The sequence below is a fragment of the Trachypithecus francoisi genome, unplaced genomic scaffold, assembly GCF_009764315.1.
Source record: "Trachypithecus francoisi isolate TF-2019V2 unplaced genomic scaffold, Tfra_2.0 Lachesis_group3, whole genome shotgun sequence".
NCBI classification, from domain to species: Eukaryota; Metazoa; Chordata; class Mammalia; order Primates; family Cercopithecidae; genus Trachypithecus; species Trachypithecus francoisi.
The window spans coordinates 78,614,710-78,627,796 of record NW_022681468.1 but is presented as its reverse complement, the minus strand read 5'-3'; positions in this window follow the sequence as shown (position 1 = coordinate 78,627,796).

Below are 13,087 nucleotides of genomic sequence, written 5' to 3'. Positions count from 1 at the left end.
ACAATTTAGAAAAAAAGTGAAAATCTAAAACGTATGCTGTTATAGGTATGACAACACACAATTTGCAACATATGATAGCATACTGATCATTTTACTAAGTAAAATTTGGGCATTACAAAGAATTGCTTATGCAACAATTGTATTCCTAAAAACATCAGTCTGTTTATCTCTAGCTGTTTCTCTATTTCTAGGCTTTGGTATTTTTTTCTTCTTTCTGTCTGAAATGATCCCAGAGTTTTATCTTAATTCATTCAGGTTTCAACTAAAATATGCATATATTGTAGGCTTTGGAACAATAATTTAAATTGCAAAACTTTAAAAAACAGTTTTCTTAAATAAATACATTTAAAGAATATATTCAGTTTAACATATTTGGAAGCATTGAATTGAACCAGATCTGCTTTAAATATTGCTCAGCTAACTGATTACACCAAAGACATTTGGATTTTAAAATTTTATCTGTCACATTTTGTGTTGCCTATTTATACTGTTAATAATATAATTATAAATCTGTGCCCCTACTCATAGTCAAAAATTTGATAACATCAAAAGAATTGGTGCACTATAATTGCCTAGAATATTAATTAACTGTCTGGCAGCCTTAGCTTACAAAATTATATTGTTAAAAACTATCTTTGGCTGTGCTATAATTTTTACATATATACATGTTAACATATAAGAGTAATTCAAAAAATTATTTTATTTTTAATTATTAAGGATACAGAATAGTTGTACATATTTATAGGTGTATGTGTATTTTGATATAAGCATGCAATGTGTAACAATCAAATCAGGATAATTGGGATATCTATCACCTCATACATTTATCTTTTTGTTGTGTTAGACATATTCTAACTCTATTATTTTATTTATGTTGAAATATACAATGAATTATGATTAGCTGTAGCTGTTCAATTGTGCTACTAAACGCTAGATCTTATTCCTATGATCTAACTGCATCTTTGTAGCCATTAAACATTCCTTCTTTATCCCAGTACCCTCCTTAGCCTCTCATAACCATCATTCTACTCTCTATCTGTATGAGTTCCTTGTTTTTATTTATTTATTTATTTGCTTATTTATTTATTTTGTTCATCGGTCTCACGAGGGAGGACATGAAACATTTGTCTTTTGCTTTGTTTTGTACTGTAAATACAAATGCTGATAAAAAATGAATTTGTTACAGGTCAACTTGCTTAAAGTTGCATTGTATTGTATTTGTAAATACAATACAAAAAGCAAAAGACAAATTTTGCATGTTTCTGTCAAATTAATCATTCAATATTAAGAGTCATTTAATTCAATATTAATATTCATTTAATATTAGCTATGTTAATATAAGTTAATATTAATCCAATAATAGATCAATTTTTGCTAGAAAGCATGGAATTTGAGGTTCTAAATACAATAATGTCCTATGAACACTTGACAATATAACTCCCGAAAAAATATTATCCCAGATGTTATTGTTTAACCTTTCAATCATATTTAGTCTAATCTGATCAATTCCTAAAGACACATTTAGAAAACCCTCCACATCCAAGTTACATATTCAGTATGGAAATTCAAAGCAAAATGGACAAAATAGTATCATATTGGTTTTTGTTTAAGTGATTTGTTTTAATTTTGTAACTTGAAGTGTTCTTATGACTGACGAACTTCCATTGCAGTGCATATTATCCAGACAGAAATTCTGGATGTGGCACAAAATGCTATTTATTTTCTATTTCATAGGTTGGATTCCATTACATTCCTTGGGGACATATGAGTGTTTTATTCTTATGCAAAATAACAAGAATGGTTCATAAACTACAAAAAAAGTTTCATCAATGCATATCTTTAAAACAATCTAGTTTCCAAGAGATCAAAGACAGCCATTATAGTTATAGCTCTGAGATTCAATCAGATCTTATATCTGCTATTCTACTTGAAACATTCTGTCTGGTAGCTCAAGGGGCCAAATATTAAATTAGAATTTTCAGAGCTTACTTTTTTCTTATGTTAATTTTTCAGAAAGTGTTTTATGGAGACAGGTATATAGACAGTTCTCCTATGTGTATATTTCTATGCCATGCTATTTCCTCTCCTGAAACTTTTGTAATAAAAGTACCACTTAAAATTTCAAACACTTATTCGATTTCCCAAAGCAAAGACCTTATGGTATAACAAGTTTCCGAAAACCTTAAAAAAAAAATAGGTTTAAAAGCTCTCATTCAAATGTAGAAAAGTAATCAAAACCTCTATTGTCTTCAAATTCTACTAGATATGAAAATAGTTTTATGGATAATTAAGATATGTTTAAAGAGATTAGTTACACAAAATAAAATTATCAAAATAGTCACCCTGAGGAGGTAATTATTACTCTTTTCTATGATGGACTTTGTAATTCCTTAAAATAGAAAATAATATCCAAAGAGGAATTCCATGACTTTAGATACACGGGGAAAAAGTAAAATTAGCATATTTGCCTTAGAATACTACTGGTAATTAAAAGAGAGAAGACAAAATGGGGTTGCAGGAGGACGAAAAAGAAGACAGTTGACTTTTCAGATGGTGAAACCTTTTGTTCTAAATAAACAAAAATTCTTAGTAATATATCATTAATTACATTTATAACTGGACTCCAATTGGTTAACTTCTAGCATTACCATTTAATCAGTGTCTTCTGGAAAAATACTTGACTAGCCTTTAAATGTTAATGACTGTTTGAAAATATATATTCAAATCTTTGCTATATTTAACTTAGGACAACAAATATATGTTATTTATCTAATATATTTGTGAAATGTTAACACTTTATAATAATTTGAAAGCAATATTTAAAGAATAATATGCATTTCAATTCTTCAACAACTTACTGAAATAACGTTTATTGTTGGAACTTACATTGCCTGAGTGTTCCAGTTTCAGGAATAAAATATGGCTATTTAATTAACTTGATACAATAGTAAATATTCAGCAATACAAAATAAACTTTCTCATTCATTGTATCACATTATAACTCAATTTTAAAATAATATTTTGGTTGTCTTTTATAAAGGTCCTATTACAGACATCGCAGTGTATACCAAATTTACAAGATGTGTTGGAAACCTTGAACTATGTAAAAGCAAGTAATGAAAACAAAAACATATAATTGAATTATAAGGCATTATTAAACACGTTTTAAATTATAAGTATAGAAAAATGCTATACTACAGAAAAAGAGAGACTATGTTTTCAGGTGTCAGTAGTTTAGAAAGACTATGTGAGACAATGATAACCGTTTCAGCAAAAACACAGAGCTGTGAAAATTCATGCTTTGCAGAGGAAAAGATAAGTTGTTTTACGGCATTTAAAAATTATACATCTTGGGTGGTGTAGAATGGGAAATGTTATTTAAAAGATAGTATAGCACCATACTACAAGGTAATATGAATATTATCTTAAGGAATTTATATTATGTCATGTAAGCAAAGTGACTTATTTTTGATTCCCCCACCCCAGGAAAAAGCATAAGCACAATTTTGCTTTGTGTTCCAGAAAGCTCAGTTTGTCAACAACCATTTCTGTGTTAATCCTTACTAAAACTTTTTTTCAAGTGACATTACTAATTTTCAAAAAACGATAGTTTAAATGTTCAAAAATCTGGAAAACCCCAAGTATCCATCAAGAGCACAAAAATAAATTCATAGTGTATTTATACAATAGAATATTTGTTAGCAATGCAAATTTTAAATTGGCATCTATGGACTATAGCGATATATAGATATAGATATATAAATATAAATGAAATTTTTACATTGCATACATAATATATATATTCAAATGTACTATATAATAATTAATTGTTCTCACAGTGCACTTATTTTTGTATTTATTCTCCTGTGAATATGATTTCTCTTTCTTTCCTACTTTTCAAACAGTTGGTATTTTCATTCTTTTTAAATTATTGGTAGACTTCTTGTTATAAAGACGGTGTTGCAGTTCAGATTCAATTTGCTTTTCTTGATTATTATTTTAGTTGATATTTGTTGAACAAAATATTTATTGAGCAAGTTCTATATGTAAGATACAGTTTTAGGTTTTGGGAAAATAGCAGTGAAAATATAGATAAAAATCCTTGCCCTGTGAAGCTTACATTCAATAAAATAAATACTTCCTTATTTACCTTGATAGGTATTTTTAATATATTCTGAATATTAATATTTTTTCAGAAAAAAATCTGAAAATTCTTAACATTTTCAATTTCATCCACATTTTCCTTTAGGGTTTGAACTTTTGCAGTTTTACTAAATAAATCCTTCTAAAATACTTGTCAGTGCTTTTCCATAAAGTTGATTAAAAGTCTAAATACTACTGATTGATGTTTATCTTTCACATCGGATATTGAACATGTCATCTTTGGTCTGTTTATGGCCTCCGGTTTCTATTCCATTCTGTTTGAATTTCTATGCCAATATTATGTTATCTTATCACGAAAGTAATAACATTATCTGATAGTGTTAGCCACCGTGACATATTTTTCTTCCATGTAGTCATCCTGTGGCTTTTTAAAGACCATTGTTATCCTATTTAATAAATCTTAAATGTTTCACCAAAAAACTTGACTGTGATTGGAATTGCACTGAATCTAAAGATAAAAATATGGAGAAATGAATCTTACTAATAGACATATCATAGAAGTATTGTTTCACTCTAAATATATAGATATTCTTTAATTTTTACATGTGATTTTATGCTTATTTTATTACTCTTTAATTTGGTGTCATTTCATAAAGAGATGTTCTTGATTCCCATGCAATCCTATTATATTTGTCCATATGTCTAATGCCTTCTGTCTTGTTTTAAAAAAAATTTCCTTTCTTTATATTGATAAAATTTTCTATGACCTTTTTACTTTTTAAAATAATGTTTCAGATATTTATATTTACAGGCTATCTGGAACTAATCCTTGTGTATTCTAAGAAGTAGGGGCCAATTTCTGTATTTTTTTTTTCCATGGATATCATAATAAACTATTCAGACTTCATAGACGGTTCTTTGTTTGCTCACAGCACAGCAGTAACACCAGTATGAAAATCAGTAACTGAAGTTTCTGTTTGACTGGTCTATTTGTCAATTCTTGTACCAATATCACGCTCTATAATTAATCTTCCTCTATAATAGATCTTTATATCTGGTAATACAAGTACTCTAGCTTTGTTGCTCTTCATCAAAATTGCCATTGGCATTTTTGCCTTGGCATTTCCACAAAAACTTTCTAGCCAATTTGTCAATTTCCACAAGAGAACCAGCCAAGAATTTTATTGGAATCAAAAATTTTGTTTGGCATACATTTTTATTTGTACAATTTTGTTCTACCAACCCATAACATGATTTTTCCTTTTGTTTATATATATCTTCTTAAATACCTCTTCATGATATGTGGATATTTTTTATCAAATGTTTTATATATTTCACTGATTTGAGATGATATTATTAACTGCTTTTGTTAATGTGATTAAAAGTAAATTCAATTGGTTTGTTGCTGATACAAAAAATGCAATTAATGTTTGAATAGCAACCTGGTTTACAGTAGAAGAAGAGAGAGATGATGGGTTCCAATCAAATTCCAAACCTACCTAGGAAAATACTATTAGATCTAAAGGGCTTAAAAATAATTATCTTTGGTTTTATGCCCTTTCTTCCGGACCATCTGGGGAGGTGCACCTGCCTTCTGGATTCATTAGAGTAGCATGTCCACCTCCTAAGGTCTGCTGAGAGTAGATCACTTTCCCAAGACCCTGCACCCAAGGTTCCACATAGCTGCCACCTGAACTGTTGAAACTAAGGTGAACCCACCCCTTTCTTGGCTTTTTAAACTGAAAGAGAACCCTGATGATCTCTGAATAATCTTTGAGGTCATTCTTCCCTTGTCTTTAAGAATAACACACATTCACAGTCAAATGAGTCTAGAACTCAGTCCTGTAGGATCTAAGAAGTCCAACAACCTTCCTTCATTTAGTCCCTTCTTTACCCTCTTCAGTTCAAACTGGCAGTATTACTGTGGAATGGCTGGGTAGATCTGTGGTAAACACCCATACTAATCTTACACCCTTAGAGAGCTCTTAGAATAAGCTTTTTAACTTTTTGCAATATGGATAGTCTGAAAATTTTTCAAATTTTTAACTTCGTGTTTCTTTTTTCTTTTTCTTTTTTTTTTTTTTTTTTACAGTTTTGTAGCATACTTTAATGAATTTTTTTTTATTTATTTATTATACTTTAAGTTCTAGGGTACATGTGCATAACGTTTATATCATGTATAACTCTCCAATGCAATCCCTCCCTCCTCCCCACTCCCCATGATAGGCCCCAGTGTGTGATGTTCCCCTTCCCGAGTCCAAGTGATCTCATTGTTCAGTTCCCACCTATGAGTGAGAACATGCGGTGTTTGGTTTTCTCTTCTTGTGATAGTTTGCTAAGAATGATGGTTTCCAGCTGCATCCATGTCCCTACAAAGGACGCAAACTCATCCTTTTTGATGGCTGCATAGTATTCCATGGTGTATATGTGCCACATTTTCTTAATCCAGTCTGTCACAGATGGACATTTGGGTTGATTCCAAGTCTTTGCTATTGTGAATAGTACTGCAATAAACATACGTGTGCATGTGTCTTTGTAGTAGAGTAATTTATAATCCTTTGGGTATATACCCAGTAGTGGGATGGCTGGGTCATATGGTACATCTAGTTCTAGATCCTTGAGGAATTGCCATACTGATTTCCATAATGGTTGAACTAGTTTACAATCCCACCAACAGTGTAAAAGTGTTCCTATTTCTCCACATCCTCTCCAACACCTGTTGTTTCCTGACTTCTTAATGATTGCCATTCTAACTGGTGTGAGATGGTATCTCATTGTGGTTTTGATTTGCATTTCTCTGATGGCGAGTGATGATGAGCATTTTTTCATGTGCTGCGTGTTTCTTTTTTCTTAACAATTCCCTGTTCAATTCATCCCTTGCATTTTACTATAAGCCATCAGGTAGAACTAAGTCACTCCTTCAACACTTTCTTAGGAATCTCTTTAGTTAAATATCCAATTTAACCACTTACCGGTTCTACTTTTCACAAAACATGAGAACACAATTCAGCAAGTTCTTTGGCACTTTATAACAAGTATCACTTTCTTCTACTGTGCAATAACATTTTCTTCATTTCTATCTGAGACCTCCACAGAATTGACTGTACTGTCCATGTTTCTATTAACATTCTATTTATAATTAATTTATCTATTATCTAAGAAGACAGATCCTTTCTCTACAGCTCTCTTCTTTTATCTATGAGCCCTCACCAAAATCAACTTTTATACCCCTATTCCAGCATGCACCTCAAAACTTCTCCAATCTCTACTCAAACCCAATTTCAAAGTCACTTCCACATGTTTAGATACTTATTAAAGCAGCACTTACTCTTGTTACCAAAATCCATTTTAGTCAGCTTGGGCTGCTGTAACAAAACATCATAGACTAGTTGGCTTAAAGAAAAGGCATTTATTTCTCATGTTTCTGTAGACTAAAAAATCCAAGATTAAGGTGGCAGCAGGTTCACTTCCTGGGAAAAGACCTCTCCTTGGCTTGCAGATGGCCACATTTTCACTATGTTTTTGCGCTGTGGAGAGAGCTAGAGACCTATGGTCTTTTTTCCTCTTATAAGGACACAAGTCTCATCATGGAGGCCCCACTTTTATGACTTCATCTAAACCTAATTATCTCCCGAAGCCTTCACCCCTAAGTAGCACCATTTTGGTACAAGCAGCACATAAATATTGCGGATAAACAAACATTCAGTCCACAACAGAGGTAAATATAACTTTATCTTTATTTGGCATATGGTGTATCTTAAATGAAAGTCTTATTATTCATAATTAACCTTACTGTAATTCTCTTTAGAAAAATAGGTTGAGTTATTTATATTATTGAAAATATAATGTAATGATTATAATGGAAAACACATTTTTTTCATATTCCTTGAGCATATTAAAAAAGTGTATTCCTTATAGGAAGAAAAGTAGACAATAGAATATAATTAATCAACCCAATTAATCGTTTTTATTATTTGCATAATCAAAGGCTTAAAAGATTAAATTCTACATTACATTTTAATTTTGTGAATTTCTCTATTTCTAAATGTTTATTGCTTTAATTACTTCTTTGTCCTTCTAAAATGAGAGCAATAAAAACAAATTATCAGACCAACAAAGAGCAAGGTAATTTGTCTTATCAATTGCATTATAATAAATAATAAAGGAAGCTTAACAAGTTGAAGGAAAACAACATTAGATGGAAACAGAGAAAAGTAAGAAGAAAGTATCAGAAAGGAAAATAGGTTGGTAAACATGAAGACAACTTTTGAAAGAGGAAATAATGATACAATGTTGGAATGTTTATAGATATGTTGAAGCAAGATATATGACAACAATAGTAAATAAGGTGGGTGCAGTATAACTAAGTTAAAATGTGAATGGCTATTAGGAATAATCTTAGCCAAAGAGGAGAAACATTTAAACACTGAAAACTACAAACTATTCATGAAATAAATTAAAGAAGGAAGAAATAGACATCTCATATTAATAGACTGAAAGAAATTAACATGTTCAAAATACTAATTTGAGGCTGAGACAATTAATTTAGGGGAACAGAGTTTCAACAACTTCCTAAGTTGCTTAGCAGTTTCTAATGTGGTTTGATTCAGCTTACATGGATGTCCAAATGTATCAAATTTATTGCATTGCACACTGAAGACTTCTTGTATATATTATACCTCACTTAAAATTTTAATAGCAAATGGAAGTATTTTATACTTATTATAAATATTTGTCATATTATGCAAGAGGAAAATCATAACAAATATTATAATACATTTTATTTTTATTCTAAAAAAGGTATCTTCTACAATTAGGTGAAAAATAAATAGCTTGAGTAGAATAGAATTGTGTATGGCTATTAGGAATAATCTTAGCCAAACAGGAGAAACACTTACACACTGAAAACTACAAACTATTCATGAAATAAATTAAAGAAGGAACAAATAGACATCTCATATTAATAGATTTAAATAATTAATATTGTAAATATGTCAATTCTACTCAAAGAAATCTACAGATTTAACACAATCACTATCAAAATTCCAATGACATTTTTACAGTAACAAAAAAATCAATTGTAACATTTATATGAAACTATAGAAGATCCTAAATAGCCAAAGCAATTTTGAGAAAGAACAAAGCTGGAAGCATAATACTTCTTGATTTCAAAACATTTTATAAAACTACTGTAATCAAAATGATATGGTACTGGCATAAAACATACACATAGACAAATGGAACAGAATAGAGAGCCCAGAAACACTCCCATATATAAATAGTCAACTGATCTTCAATGAAAGTGCTGAAAATGAGCAATGGAAAAGGAAAGTCTCTAACAAATGGTACTGTGATAACTGGATGATCACACACACGCAAATGAAGCTGGACCCTTAACTTACACTGTACACAAAAAACAACACACAGAGATTAAAGATTTAAATGTAATATCCGGAACTGCAAAGCTTCAAGAAGAAAACATAGTGGGATAACTTCATGGCACTGGATTTGACATTATTTTCCTAGCTACGACACCAAATTCATAAGCAACAAAAGCAAGATTAATGAAGTGTGACTCCATCACACTACAAAAGGTTCTGTATAAAAAAGGAAAGAAGTGACAGTGAAAAAAGCCTACAGAACAGGAGAAATTATTTGCAAACTATATAATTGGTGAGTGATTAATATCCCAAATATACAAAGAATTCCTTATAATTCAGTAGCAAAAGGATACCAAAAACAAACAAGAAGAACTCCACAAATGCCTAAATTAAATAATGGGCAAAGGACTCCAACATTTTTTCCAAAGATGTTACACAATAATTTTTTTCCAAAGATGTTACACAACAATTTTTTTCAAAGATATTACACAATTGGCCAATAGATGTATAAAAATATGTAAAATAGCATTAATTTTTATGTTCATTCAAATCAAAACTCAAAACTGTCATTGTTTTTATGAAAAACAAGAGCGATTGCCTTACACCTGTTAGTATAGCTATTATAAAAAAGGTAAGTGGGGTGAGAATGTGAATTAGTTAGAACACTTGTACAATGTTTGTGAAAATGGAAACAGTTCAGTCCCTACAGGATATAGTATAATGTTTCCTCAGAAAAGTAAAAATAAATCTACCACAGGATTTAACAATCCCACTTCTTAGCATACAAACAATTCTTGATCTATGATGGTTCCATTTACAATATTTTGACTTCATTATGAATGTGTTGGTACCTAACTCCATTATATATCAAGGAGCATCTGAACTTACGATGGTCAAACTTACAGTTTTTTTTTTTTTTTTTTTTTTTTTTTTACTGTACAATGGATTTATTGAGGCATGAAATATATTTTTGACAAGATATTTTTGAATTAAGATGGTGTGATGGTTAATATTGAGTGTCAACTCGACTGGATTCAAGGATACAAAGTATTGTTCTGTGAGTCTGTCTGTGAGAGTGTTGCCGAAGGAAATTAACATTTGAGTCAGTGGACTGAAAGAGGCAGACCCCCTCAATCTGGGTGGGCACCATCTAATTAGCTGCCAGTGCAGCTAGAACAAAAGCAGGCAGAAGACCATGGAAGAAATTGACTTGTTGAGTCTTCTAGCCTTCATCATTCTCCCATGGTGGATGCTTCCTGCCCTCAAACATCAGACTCCAAGTTCTTCAGCTTTTGGACTCTTTGATTTACACCGGTGGTTTGCCAGGGGATCTCGGACCCTTGGTAACTGACCAAAGGCTGCACTGCCGGCTTCCCTACTTTTGAGGATTTGGTACTCAGACTGGCTTCCTTGCTCCTTAGGTTGCAGACAACCACAAGATGAAGATGACTTCACCCTGTGATCGTGTGTCAATACTCCTTAATAAATTCCCCTTCATATAATCTATCCTATTAGTTCTGTCCCTCTAGAGAACCCTGACTAATACAGATGGGTTTCTTGGGACATAGCCCCATCATAAGTGAAAGAGCACCTGTATAAACAAGATGATCAAAATTGGGATCTCAAAGATATATCTGCACTCAAATGTTCACTGGAGCTTTATTCACAATAACTAACACATGAGAAAAATTTAAATGTCCATCTATTAGTGAATGGATAGAATGCAATATATAGATATACTACATCTATATGTAGTATAAGTAAATATATAGTATATCTATATACAGATATAATGTAATATATACATATAAGTATATATCAATATGTATATATAGATATGCAGTATATAGTCATGCAGTATATTTAAATGCAGCACATAGATATATAAATATGTGGTATATAGATATAATTGAATATTATTTAACCAATAAAAGGAAACTCTGCTATATGTGGCAATATGGATGAACATGGAGTATATTACGCTAAGTGAAATAAGCCAGTCACAGAAGGATAAATGCTGCATGATTCCACTTACTGTAAGGTATATAAAATATTCAAACTCATAGTAACAAAGAGTAGAATCACAGCTATTAGCAGCTGTGAGGAGGCAGAAGCTTGGAGTTTCTGTTGAGCAGATAAAACGTTATATTTATACAAGATCAATAAGTTCCAGAAATCTACTGTACAGTACTGTGCCTGTAGTTAACAATATTGTTTGAACACTTAAAATTTTGTTGAGTATTGATCTCAACAAATCTCTCAACAGATCTCATGTTAAAGTGTTTTTACTGCAACAAAAAGTAAACTAAAAACACAAAACTAAATGTATTAACACTTGAAAATTGTAACACAAATTTAAGTATAAAGTTGTCTGCTAGTAAATATAAAATATTTTTAAATGATATGGCTGAAAATAAATTTTACTTCCAAAAAACAAAAAAATGCAGTCTTTGCACTAAAAACTAAGCAATATTATTGAGAGTAATTAAGACAAATTAAATAAATGAAGGAATGTACGATGTTTATAAATTAGAAGACTCAATGCTTGTATGCATATCTCCTTTCCTAATTGATCTAGAGAACCGAAGTAATGCAAAGTAAAACCACAGTGAAATTTTTCTATGGAAGGATGCATAGAGGGACACGACAAACACTGGGACCTTTCAGAAACTGGAAGGTGGAAGGAGGAAGAGGGCCAGGAAAAGTAACTAATGGATACTAGGCTTAATGTCTGGGTGATGAAATAATCTGCATAATAATCTCACATGACACATGTTTACTCATGTTTACTGCTGTAACAAATGAGGGTGCACATCCTGCACATGTACCCCAAAACTTAAAATAAAAATATTTTAAATAAACTCTTCCTTATAACATTTCTCAAAAAATTAGGTATATAGAGTATGTACCTCAACATAATAAAGGTCATGTATGCCAAACTCACAGCTAACATTACACTGAATGGGAAAAAGCTGAAAGCTTTTCTTCTCATATCAGAAACAAGATAAAGATTCCTTTTTCACCACTTCTATTCAATATAGAACTGAAAATCCTAGCCAGAAATATCAGGCAAGACAAATAAATAAAAGGCATTCCCACTGGAATAAAGACAGAAAATAAATTTTCTTTACAATAGCTATACAAAGAAGATATATAGAAATAAACTTAACCAAGGAGGTGAAAGGTCTTTTAACTCAAAACGATAAAATTTTGAGAAATAAACTGAAGAGGGCACAAATAAATGTAAATATAACACATCTTTACAGACTGGAAGGATTAATATTATTAAATGGCCATATTACACAAAGTTATCTACAGATTCAATGCAATCCCTACTAAAATACTAATAAAATTATTCATAGAAATAGAAAAAATTCTAAAATTCACGTGGAAAAACTGACCCTAAATAGCCAAAGCTATATTGAGCAAAAAGAACATGGCTAGGGGTATCATGCTACCTGACTTCAAAATACTACAAAGCTGTAGTAACCAAAACAGCATGGTATAAAAACAGATACATAAAACAGATACATAGACCAATGAAACAGAATAGAGAGCCCACAAATAAATTTGCATAACTACAGCCAACCAATTTTTGACAA